This window comes from Apium graveolens, chromosome 10 (genome assembly GCF_009905375.1).
Source record: "Apium graveolens cultivar Ventura chromosome 10, ASM990537v1, whole genome shotgun sequence".
In the NCBI taxonomy this organism is placed as follows: domain Eukaryota; kingdom Viridiplantae; phylum Streptophyta; class Magnoliopsida; order Apiales; family Apiaceae; genus Apium; species Apium graveolens.
The window spans coordinates 183,375,885-183,389,125 of record NC_133656.1 but is presented as its reverse complement, the minus strand read 5'-3'; the positions used below and the strand labels follow the sequence as shown (position 1 = coordinate 183,389,125).

The 13,241-nt window shown below is 39.0% G+C and overlaps 1 pseudogene; it reads left to right on the top strand.

Annotated features, from left to right (window-relative positions):
* LOC141692632 (beta-galactosidase-like) overlaps positions 1-13,241 on the top strand; it is a 50,919-nt pseudogene that overhangs the window by 27,099 nt on the left and 10,579 nt on the right.

Genomic DNA, 13,241 nt, shown 5'->3' with positions numbered 1-13,241 from the left:
ACACAGTGGTTTTGTGAAGATATCTGCTAGTTGTTGATCTGTTGGAACAAAGTGCAATTCCACTGTACCTTCATCCACATGTTCCCTTACGAAGTGGTACCTGATGCTGATGTGCTTGGTCATTGAGTGTTGAACTGGATTACCTGTCATAGCAATAGCACTTTGATTACCACAGTAAATAGGGATTTTGAAATATGTTAACCCATAATCTAGTAACTGATTCTTCATCCAAAGAATTTGTGCACAACAGCTTTCTGTAGCAATGTACTCTGCTTCTGCAGTTGATGTGGAAATTGACTTTTATTTCTTGCTAAACCAAGAAACCAATCTGCCTCCAAGAAATTGGCAGCTTCCACTTGTGCTTTTCCTGTCAATTTTGCAACCTGCAAAATCTCCATCTGAGTAACCTATTAATTTAAAATCTAATTCTCTGGGATACCACAATCCCAGATCAGCTGTTCCTTTAAGATACTTGAATATTCTTTTCACAACTGTTAAGTGAGGTTCTCTTGGATCTGCTTGAAATCTTGCACAAAGACAGGTAACATACATGATATCAGGTCTACTAGCAGTTAGATAGAGTAGAGAGCCAATCATACCTCTGTAATCAGTAATATCTACTGATTTACCAGTATCCTTGTCCAGTTTTGTTGTAGTGGCCATGGGAGTGGATGCACTTGAACAATCTTGCATTCCAAATTTCTTCAGCAAGTTTCTGGTGTACTTAGTTTGACAAATAAAAGTGTCTTCTTCATTCTACTTGACTTGAAGGCACAGAAAATAGCTAAGTTCCCCATCATACTCATTTGATATCTTGACTGCATCAGTTTGGCAAATTTCTTTCAAAGTCTGTCACTTGTAGAACAAAAAATGATATCATCAACATAAATCTGGACCATAAGTCCTTTCCATGGTTGAGGTAGAACAGTGTTTTGTCTACGGTTCCTCTATTACATCCACTTTCCAGAAGAAACTGAGCTAAAGTCTCATACCATGCTCTTGGAGCTTGCTTAAGTCCATAAAGTGCTTTATTAAGCCTGTAGACATAATCTGGATATTTTGAATCTACAAAGCCTGGAGGTTGTTCAACATATACTTCTTCCTCCAATTCTCCATTGAGAAAAGCACTTTTCACATCCATTTGAAAGACAGTAAACTTTTTGTGAGCAGCATAAGCCAAAAATATCCTTATGGCTTCTAATCTAGCAACTGGTGCAAATATTTCATCATAATCAATGCCCTCCTGTTGAGAATATCCTTTTGCAACCAGCCTTGCCTTATTCCTTGTAATTATGCCATCACTATCAGTTTTGTTTCTGAATACCCATTTTATACCAACAACAGATATGTTCTTTGGTCTTGGTACTAGGGTCCAGACTTTATTTCTTTCAAATTCATTTAACTATTCCTGCATTGCTTGCACCCAATCGGCATCTTGAAGAGCTTCTTCCACTTTCTTTGGCTCAGTCTGATAAAGAAAAGAATTGTAAAGACATTCATTTGAAGTACCTGTTCTAGTTCTGACACCTGCATCAGGATTTCCAATTATCAAATCAGGTGTATGTGATTTAGTCCACTTCCTTACAGATGGAAGTTTTTCTCTAGAACTGGATGCTCCCCCATGATCCAGCTGTCTTCATTTTCATTTTCTGATCCTCCCCCTGAAACTATGCTCTCTGAGTTGGATTCTTCAGAATTTAGATTTTCAGACCTATCAGAACTTGGCTTATCAGAACTTGACGAATCAGAACTTGAAGAGCCAGATGTATGTTCTGATACTTCTTGAGATGTGGTAAGATCTTGAGTATGCTCCCCCTGCATAGGTGCATCTTCCTTTGGCGTAGTCACCACAGTTTCAATAACATCAGAGTTTAATTCATCAGAGTTTGCAGTACCAGAACTTAGATTGTCAAGATTATCAGTATCAGAATTTGAGTCTTTATTTTCAAATCTCAGCTGATCATGATCAATAAAATCTTCAAGTCCAGTAATCTTCTTGTCATCAAAAAAGACATTGATAGATTCCATGACCACTCTTGTTCTCAAGTTATAGACTCTGAAGGCTTTTGTGGAAAGTGGATATCCAACAAAAATTCCTTCATCAGCTTTTAAATCAAATTTAGATAGCTGTTCAGGATGAGTCTTAAGAACAAAACACTTGCATCCAAATACATGAAAATACTTCAGATTTGTCTTCTTTTTCTTCACCATCTCATATGGTGTCTTTCCTTGCTTGTTAATGAGTGTTGCATTTTGAGTAAAACAAGCAGTCTGCACAGCTTCAGCCCAGAAATAGGTTGGAAGCTTTGCTTCATCAAGCATTGTACGTGCAGCTTCAATGAGAGTTCTATTATTCCTTTCAACAACTCCATTTTGCTGTGGAGTTCCAGGAGCAGAAAATTCCTGCTTGATTCCATGGTTTTTGCAGAACTCTTCCATTATCAAATTCTTGAACTCAGTACCATTATCACTCCTTATTATCTTTACTGAATCTTTGACCAATTTATCCAGTTGCCTGACATGATCAATCAAGATAGATGCAGTTTCACTTTTTATGTGCAAGTAATACATCCATGTGTATCTGGTGAACTCATCCACTATGACCAAAGCATATTTCTTCTTTGCAATAGACATGACATTTACTGGACCAAATAGATCAACATGTAGTAGGTGATAAGGCTCAAGAATTGATGATTCATTCTTGCTCTTGAATGAGGATTTTTTTTGTTTAGCCTTCTAACAAGAATCACAGAGGCCATCAGGAGCAAATACTGACTTTGGCAGTCCTCTCACAAGATCTTTCTTGACTAGTTCATTTATATTGTTGAAATTTAAATGAGAGAGTTTATTGTTCCAATTCCAGCTTTCTTCAATTGATGCTCTACTCATCAGACAGATTGCAGAACCATCAGTACTTGTTGAAAGCTTAGTTTCATAAATGTTACCACGTCTGTATCCTTTCAGAACAACTTTGCCTTTAGATTTACTTACAACTTCACAGTGTTCTTCAAAGAAATCAACATGATAACCTTTGTCACAGATTTGACTTATACTCAGCAGATTATGTTTAAATCCTGAGACCAGAGCTACTTCTTTAATGATGACATTCCCAAGATTGATATTGCCATATCCCAATGTTTTTCCAATGTTGCCATCTCCATAAGAAACACTTGGGCCAGCTTTCTCCACAAAGTCTGATAGCAGGGCTTTATTTCCAGTCATATGTCCAGAACTAGGATGTTTTTCCTGTTGCCCTGCAATCACAAAGACCACTAATGATTAGTTTTAAGGACCCGACTTGCTTGGATCCTTTGGCCTTATTAAGTTTGTTAACATTTGCAGCGGATTTAGCATCAGAGTTTATGTTAACATTTTTCTTATCAGAATTTACACTATCAGACTTTGAATCAGAACTTACACTAGAAGGAACAATGGAAACTTTCTTTAAAGAAGGTTTTATTTGATAATAATCATAGTACAAACTATGATATTTCTTACAAGTATAAATGGAATGCCATAAACTACCACAATGAAAACAAGGATTTTGTGGCTTATATCTAACAGACTGACTCTTAACTCCTGACTTTGAAGGTAAGGAGTTTATGTTCTTATTTTTCCTGGAAAAAGAAGCCAGATGGTTAGAACTTCCACAGTTATGCCACGTTTTCCTACGAGCTTCAGGAACAGGCTTATAATGATTGCTTTTATTCACACCTTCCTTTCTATTCCTATTTTTCCTAGGTGATTTTACCTTGTTTGCATTCTTAACATCTTTCAGCTTATGCTTAAGCTGCTTTTTGGTCATTAAGCCTATGTTTACTTCAGCTGTCTTTTCCTGTTTTAGTTTGTCATAAGTTAATTCCTTTTTAACTTCTGATTTCTCATTATCAGACTTTACAGCTACAAACTTGACAGGTTTTAACTTTGGATTTTGTTTAACAACTACAGGCTTAATACCTTCAGTTCCTTTATCATTCTTATCTTCTCCATAACCTAAGCCCTCTTTCCAGTTTTCACTACTTAACAAATTCTGAGTTGTTCTGCCAGAGTTAGTCCAAGTCCTGATAACCTCTCTTTCCTTTTCTAACTCAGTTTTTAGAGATTCATTCATTTTTAGCACTTCATCCCGAACATAAAAAGCATCATCTCTATCTTTCTGAGTTTGATGGAACATAACTAACTCCTTTTCTAAGAAATCATTTCTTTTCTTAAAAGCAAGATTTTCAGAAGTTAATCTTTCACATGTTAAAGTTTGATCTCTATAACTAACAAATATGGTTTTAAGATATCTTCTCAACTCATTTATATCATTAGTATGAAAGGCATAAGTAGTTTGAGGTACCTTTGATTCAGCAGCTTCAGAACTGCTTTCAGCACTTGCCTTATCAGCATTTGCCATCAAGGCATAATTCTCCTCACTTTCAGAATCTGAGGTGTCTGTCCATCTTTTCTTCTTTGTGACAAGAGCCTTGCCTTTGTCACTCTTCACTTTCTCGGAATCAGGAGATATGTGGCCTTTCTCACCACAGTTGTAGCATTTGACATTTGTATAATCTCCTCTGTCAGACTTTCCTCCTCTGCTCTCAGATCTTCTGAAATTCTTCTTATCAGAACCTGTGCCTTTTATAGAAAACTTCTTTCCCTTCCTGAACTTCCTGTATGCAATCTTTGTGATCCCTTTCACCATAAGAGCACACAACTTCATCATCTCTTCATCAGCATCCGTCTCAGGCAGACTTTCAGATTCTGAGTCATCATCACTTTCAGAACTTGATGACTGAGTATCAGACTTTGTGAATATAGCTTTACCCTTGTCTTTTCTTGAGGTAGCTGCCTTGGGGGATTCTTGTTCAGCTTTAAGAGCAACTGTCCTTGACTTTCCACCTTTCCTCTTGCTTCTTTGTTCCATCTCAAGTTCATGAGTCTTGAGCATTCTATAAATTTCATCAAGAGTTGTTTCATCAAGATTGTAGTTGTCTCTTATTATTGTTGCCTTCAAATCCCAGCATTCAGGAAGAGCTAACATGAATTTAAGGTTTGAATCTTCAAGTTCATACTCCTTATCAACCAGTGACAAATCATTCAAGAGTTTGACAAATCTATCATATAAATCAGTCAATGACTCATTAGCCTTTGAGTCAAAGTGTTCATACTCTTGAGTTAATATTGTCTTCCTGTTCTTCTTAATCGTATCAGTTCCCTGACACCTTGTTTCCAGGGCATCCCATATCTCCTTTGCAGTCTTGCAGTTTATTACCCTGTTTGACATTACATTATCAATGGCACTATGCAGTAAGTGTCGTACCTTAGCATCCTTAGCAATTGATGCGATATCTTCAGCAGTGTAATCACTCTTCTCCTTTGGTACAGTCTTTGCTGCTTCACCTGCAACTGCAACTGCAACAGCGAGCTTGGTTGGTTTGTGAGGCCCTTCCTTGATTCTATCAAGATATTTTGGATCTGTTGCTTCCAGAAACATGGTCATCCTCACCTTCCATATGGCATATTCAGATGGTCTCAATATGGGAACTCTGATAGTCTCATATCGGCTTTGAATTTGTGTCTTTGGAGGTTCTTCAGTTTTGGTGGGCTTAGTTGGAGTTTCTGTTTCAGACATGATTGTGTTTGGATCTTAAACTGTTTGTGCGTTAATAGATAGGCTCTGATACCACTTGTTAGGTCACACACACACACACACTGTAGAGGGGGTGAATACAGTGTATAGTACAATCAAATCGAACTTTAATAACTCAAGTAACAAAAAACAAACTTTATTGAAACAATAAACCCTGTTACAGTATGGAACTGTTACCTCTCAGTGATGAACAAATATCAAGAGAGCTGCTAGGGTTACAATGAATAAACTTCTCGAATATGATAACACTTATAGTGTAAACCCTATGTCTGTGTTTATATACTACACAGTTACAAGATAATCGCTAATTGATATGGAATATAATTCTGCTTCCTAAAATATATCAATCAGATATCTTTTCTTCCAAGTATTCTATTCTACATAAAATTCCTTCTTCATGCATATCTCTTCTTATGTTTGTCTCGATCTTCTTTCCTTTAATCAGCTGTTGTCCTTATCTGAACGTCCTTCAGTACTTAAGTTCTGATATCCATCTTCTGATGATTATCTCCTGATAATATAAGTACTGATATCCTTAAGTCCTGACTTCCAGTAAGTACTGATTTATCCTGTTTAAGTAAGATCTGAAAACTAAACATAAATCATATTAGCCATGACATTATCAAATATATCTAACATTAAGGCTAATGAGGAGCGAATTAAAGGACAAAGTGACAATGAAGGAGGACAACTGATGCATACTGAGGAGGAATGGACAAGGAGAGAGAACTCGAGTGGAAAACTACTGTTGACTAAAGAAGAGTGGATGAGCAAGACAAATAAGAATGGACGTGAGAATTCAGGAACACAGAGAAATAGATGGTAAAAGAATGGCGGGCATGGGAACCACGACAAAAGCACCATAAGGTGTTATAATTGTGGAGCATATGGTCATTTTGCGTATGAATGTAAAAAGCCTCGGAGAGACAGGGAACAAAAGCCAGAGGTAAACATGACTCAGGCTGAAGAGGATGAGCCTGCTTTATTGTTGATGAAGTGTGAAGATAAAAATACAGACATGGTGTTATTGAATGAAGAAAAGGTGGATCTTATGCTCACTAAACGCAGTGAAGAGGCCAAAATATCACAGGTCTGGTATCTCGACAATGGTGCTAGCCAACACATGACAGGAGATCGAGGAAAATTCAAGGAACTAGATCAAACAGTCACGGGACAGGTGAGGTTTGGGGATGGATCCACAGTGGCCATTCATGGTAAATGAGTGATTTCGTTTCTATGTAAGAATGGCAAGGAATGGAAACTGAAAGATGTGTACTATATACCAATCCTGTGCAATAATATTTTGAGCTTAGGATAATTGGCGGAGGAAGGAAGCAAGGTAGTGTTGGAAGAGGATCAGTTGAGGATCTACAATAAGGAAGAAGCATTACTAATGAGAGTGATGAGGTCTGCAAATAGACTTTATAAGATAAGCCTTGAGGAGATTCAACCTGAATGTGGATTATCTAAGGTGGAGGAAGAAACGTGGTTGTGGCACAATAGAGTTAGACATGTCAATTTCAGAGCAATGGAGCTAATGTCAAAGGAGGAAATGGCATTGGGAATTCCTAAATTTGTACAACCAACAAGGAAGTGTGAGGGGTGTTTAATGTCAAAACATGCACGCAAGCCATTCCCATCTCAGGCAATGTTCACTGCTAAGAAACCATTGGAGTTGATCTATGCTGATATACGCGGACCAATTTCTCCCTCAACTTTGGCAGGTAATCGATACTTTCTTCTATTTATAGATGACTGCACCCGAAAGATGTGGGTTTATATGCTTAAACTGAAAAGTAACGCGTTTGAAGTTTTTAAGAAACTCAAGGCACTAGTTGAAAAAGAAACTGGAAGTGAAATTAAAATTAAAATTCTGCGTACTGACAGAGTAAGGGAGTTTTGTAGTCAGGAGTTTCGAGTTTATTGTGAAGAAGTAGGTATTCAGAGACAATTTACGGCTCCATACACTCCATAACAAAATGGAGTTGTGGAGCGCAGAAACCGTACAGTAGTTGCGATGACAAGAAGTCTGCTAAGAGGCTCTAATATGACATCTTATATGTGGGGTGAGGCAGTGTGACATTCAGTCCATGTGTTAAACCATTTACCAACTAAGATATTGAAGGGAAGAACTCCATATGAAGCTTGGAGTGGACACAAGCCTGACATGAGCCATATTAAGGTGTTTGGATGCATTGTGTATATGAAGATTCCATCAGTGTATACGAGCAAGTTAGATGATCGTAGTAAGGCTGTGGTGTATTTGGGTAAAGAATCGGGAACTAAGGCTAGTCGGTTGTTTGATCCTAACAGCGGCACTTTGCACATTAGTAGAGATACAATGTTCAACGAAAGGGAGTTTTGGAATTGGAAGGCGTCAGAAGATACAGAATTAAATTTCCCTGAAACTGTTGGGAGTGGTGGCACTATCACGATTCATAATGTTCGCCAAAAACTTGTTAGGGCGAAATCACGCACTAATATTCACGCAAGTATACGCGTTCGCAAGTAATATAGAATACTTTCTAGTTCGTTCCCTCAGAGACTCAGACTAAGTTATTGTCTAATTAAACTCACTCACCAATGTATAATTACTTCTCAATGTTAAGATAACACTTAAAATTATTGATTAAATATTAACTATAATTAACTACTTAATTAACCACTTAACTAACACTTCAATTTATCAATAATAAAACACTCATGAGATCACAACTTCATTATTACTTCCTTCTATAGCCATTGTTATTACATTTAGCATGTGACAGTGATGACATTAATCGAATAACACGAAACTGATAAAAGCCAACTTTCATTGTACTAATACCATTCTACCAAGCATCCACAATTAAGATAGAAGTTGAATAGTCATCAATTATGTTGAGTTCCTATATGTCTACAGAAATTGACAGCACAACGATTTAAGCACAAGTTATTCCTTTTGATTACATAGGGCAAATAAAACTGTTAGAGTTACCCACTAATCATGCACAACGTACATGAACCTATGCTAGCATGGCAAGTTCTAAATCTCAAGATCCATGTTCGCGACGCACATAAGACGAATACGCACAACCAATACTAGATATCATGCAATCATCACACACTAAAGTATTAAACAATTAACTAAAGAATTCCATAATAAATCCGTTGCAACCCCATGATCACGATTAGCCCATAATAGAACTTATCGCCATCATGGGTTCATATGAAATCATGATAAACAACACAAGAAAATAATAACTAAACTAATTATATTAAAACAGAGTACGTCACAAGAGTAAATAAGTCAAAGCAAGAAAACTAGCATCCAACGTTACAACGAAACAAGAATCACAAGAATATATGCTTCCTCTTCGCCGCAGTGTGCTAAATCGGTCTTCTTCCTTATCTCCTTCGCTTCTTGCAAAACACAATCTAAAACATAATCTCCTTCTTATTCTCTATGAAAACGTCTCAAATCTACTTATATAATAGTCCCATAAAACTCAGATTACATAGAAGTTGGAAGCCAAACAGAAGTAGAAGTCTAAAATAATTCAGCTTTTTTCCCCGACCCTGCGCGGCCGCTCAGCATTTCTGCGCGGGCGCGCAAGGCTGCTGCGCGGCCGCTCAGCATTGTTGTGCGGGCGCGCAGGACCCTACTTGAAAAATTCCAGGTTTGCTCCGTTTCATCGCCGTAATCTGCCCGTTCTTTTCCTCTCTCAATGGTGAACACATGCCAAGGCTTATTCTTGATGATTCCTCCTCCGAAATGCAACTAATACCCTGAAATGCATAAACACTAGAAAAACGCATCAAATACACAAAATACTTGATTTCAAGACACCAATTTAAGCCATTTTAAGACGTTCTAAGTGGTATAAAATGCCACTTATCACACCCCCAAACTTAAATCGATGCTTGTCCTCAAGCGTCACAGACTCAAAACAAATAAAAATATGCTTGAATGCAATCTATATGAAAATGCAACGATCCCCCTTACTACAATTAACCAACCAAATTGTCACGTCTCAACGAAAGCAGTTAGACACTAAAGATCAATAAACTCATGCAAACGGACATACAGCCAGAAATGTGGTGTGTGCAAATGCTTAACAGATATGCTTCGGAACTAGACCAATTACTATGACTAGACTATCCTCAAGGCAATCCTACGATTATACAAGGAAGGATTGGTCTTTAAAGCTCGATGAAGCTGTTTGGGCTTACAGAACAGCATACAAAACTCCACTTGGGATGTCACCGTTTCAGTTGGTGTACGGTAAGGGATGTCATCTACCGGCGGAGCTTGAGCATAAGGCCTACTGGGCATTAAAGAAATTGAACCTGGATTTAGATGCAGCTGGTAAGAAAAGAATGCTTCAGCTTAATGAACTTGATGAATTTCGACTTCAAGCGTACGAGAATAACAAAATGTATAAGGAAAAGGTGAAGAGGTGGCACGATAGGAAGCTACATCCTAAGTTATTTGTGCCAGGGCAACAAGTTCTGTTATTCAACTCTCGGCTCCGACTTTTTCCTGGAAAGTTGAAATCAAGGTGGTCTGGACCTTTTATTGTCAAAACTGTGTTTCCACATGGAGCGGTGGAAATTTTTGAGAATGATTCGGACCAAGCATTCAAGGTTAACGGTCAGCGGTTGAAGCACTACTATGGGGACATGGCAAACCGAGAGGTGGTTAGTGCCATTTTGTTGACTACTTGAGAAAGGTACGGAACGTCAAGCTAATGACGAAAAAGAAGCGCTGCGTGGGAGGCAACCCATGAATTGTTGTTACAGGAACCCTTAGAAGTTAATAACCTATCCAAAAACACAAAAAAAATCAGAAAAAAGGGGCTGAAATTTTTTTTTTCCAGAGACCCTCTGCGCGCTCGCGCAGTTATGCTGAGCGGCCGCGCAGAAATGCTGAGCGGCCGTGCAGGGGTCGAGTTCCAGAAATTTTTTTACAGTTCAGAAAAAAAAAAACAAAAAAACAAAAAAACAAAAAAACACAAAAACCCATCACAGCCCATAAACCCACGAATTCTTTTCCCATTACCCCATGATTTTATCCCTCAACCCCACTCCTAATCTAATTTAACCTACTCCACACCCTATATATACATACACCTATCCTACATATCTCCCACAAACTTCCTACACTTAAACCCTCTTATAAACATCAAAAATCAGTTCTTACACACTTATATTCACAAATCAATGGCACCCAAGAGAGCACGCACTATTGACAGCAGCAGCACAGTTCCTACTGCTGATTCATCAAGGGGTACTGCTGCAAGGCCTCGGTTAACTGACAGAGCTGCGGAGGAGGAGTACACTAGGCTGTTGGGGAAGCCGATTCTGAAGGAGAGGGGGTTTTTACCATCAGGGAGGGATGGTGAGTTGTTGCCCATGATTGCAGAGAAGGGGTGGATAGCTTTTTGTGAGTCACCCGAAGCAGTACTGATGAGTGTTGTTCGCGAGTTCTACGCGAACGCGAAGGCTGAAAAGAATGGGTTTTCTGTAGTTCGTGGGCTGACGGTTGATTATCATCCTGCGGCGATTCGCCGTGTGATTGGACAGCGAGAGAGAAAGCCCGAGGAGGAGAACTGGAATGAAAAGACTGCTGAGGATTTTGACTTGGATTTGATTTGTGCGACTCTCTGTCGACCGGGCATAGTTTGGAACCGCAGTCCAGCCAATAATGAGTATCGTCACTTTCCGGCGATCGCCATGAACAGGTATGCCCGTGCATGGAATGCATTTATATGTGCTAATATTTTGCCTTCTTCACATGCACACGAGGTCACAGTTGAGAGAGCACAGTTGTTGTGGGGAATTCTGAATGAGGAATACTATGTGGACCTTGGTGAGTTTATCTACCAAGGAATTCTGAAGTTTTTGAGGGGAGCAAAGCATATGAACATCCTTTATGCATCCACGGTTACGAAGCTATGCCGAGCAGTAGGAGTGAACTGGCCGGCTCATGAGCAGTTGCAGTTGCCAGCAGCTCCGATAGATTCTGGTACTCTGAATGGGATGCAGGAGTGGACCGGTGGTGAGCCTGAGGAGCATGGGCTGGGTTATCGTCTTCCAGGAGGACGTCCAGCACAAGGTGCTACTATGGCTAGGCCAGGGCGTGGTGAGGCTGGTTCTTCGAGAGCTCAGGAGGGTGCTGGGATGGGTGATGCCCAGTATAGGAGGCTTTCACGGTGGATGGATGCCATGTATGAGACGCAGAGCAGGTTTGCTCAGGAGCTCACTCTTGCGTTAGGGACTGCTTTTCGAGGCCTTGGAGTTGATATCCAGTGGCCAGTTTTTGGTGAGGACTCTGCATACCCGCCGCCTGATACTCCACCCACTGAGGGTGATGATGATGATGACTCCGAGTAGGTATACCCTGTGTTCCTTTCTACTACCTTCACTGGGGACAGTGAAGATTTTAAGTTTGGGGGTGGTAGTTAAGGAATATTTTGTGTGTGTCATATAGCTGCATATTCATGATAGTTAGTTCATATAGTTGCATAATTTTTGCCATATAGTTTTTTTTATATAGCTTTATTTGTTTGTCATATCATATAGCTCATGCATATACCATGATCCCTTTTGCAATGATTTATCGACTGAATTGTGATATTGATGCGAGTGTAGTGATAGCATTAAAGTGTTATTAAGTTATGTAGGTTGATATGCATGCTAGAAGCACTTGTATTTTCACTAAGTCTTAGAGAATGCTTAAGGGCTAGATTGTTGTTATGATCTGATTATTTTCGAGGATAATCTATTTATTATGCTTAGAATTTGATAATAGGTTCTTAGTGGTAAAGGCATGAAAAAGAAAAAAAAATGGAGTAAAAATGGAATTTGTTGCTAGTTGTGGCTAGGCGTCAAATGGCTAGTAGCCGGCTCGCATGTTATGCGAGTAGTCTAGGGTTGAGCAAGATGGAGCGAAAAGCACTTGCTCAGAAAAGAAAAAAAAAATTAAAAAAAATTGCATAATTGATCAAGAGTGGGCTCTTTGGTATTCGAGTTATTAAGTTCTTAGGGGACTTTGTGCCTAGTGACCTAAGGCTTTTAGAGTCTGGGATCCGCTAACCTAACGCTCGTTACATGGATACCATTGTATAAGTCTTTTGTGGACCTCACTCATTGCACGGTCAAATAAGTATTTGAGTTGTAAATAAAAAGCACGATTCCGTAGTAAGCTCCAGAGTTCTTGTAGTGTTGTATATCACTTTGTGCCTAGAATTTTTATTCTTTGTATAATCGTAGGATTGCCTTGAGGATAGTCTAGTCATAGTAATTGGTCTAGTTCCGAAGCATATATGTTAAGCATTTGCACACACCACGTTTCTGGCTGTATGTCCGTTTGCATGAGTTTATTGATCTTTAGTGTCTAACTGTATTCGTTGAGACGTGACAATTTGGTTGGTTAATTGTAGTAAGGGGGATCGTTGCATTTTCATATAGATTGCATTCATGCATATTTTTATTTGTTTTGAGTCTGTGACGCTTGAGGACAAGCATCGATTTAAGTTTGGGGGTGTGCCTTCCTTGACGGACAAACGACCTTCTCTAGAATGCGCTTTATCTCTCTGTTAGACACTTTCGCTTGACCATTTGT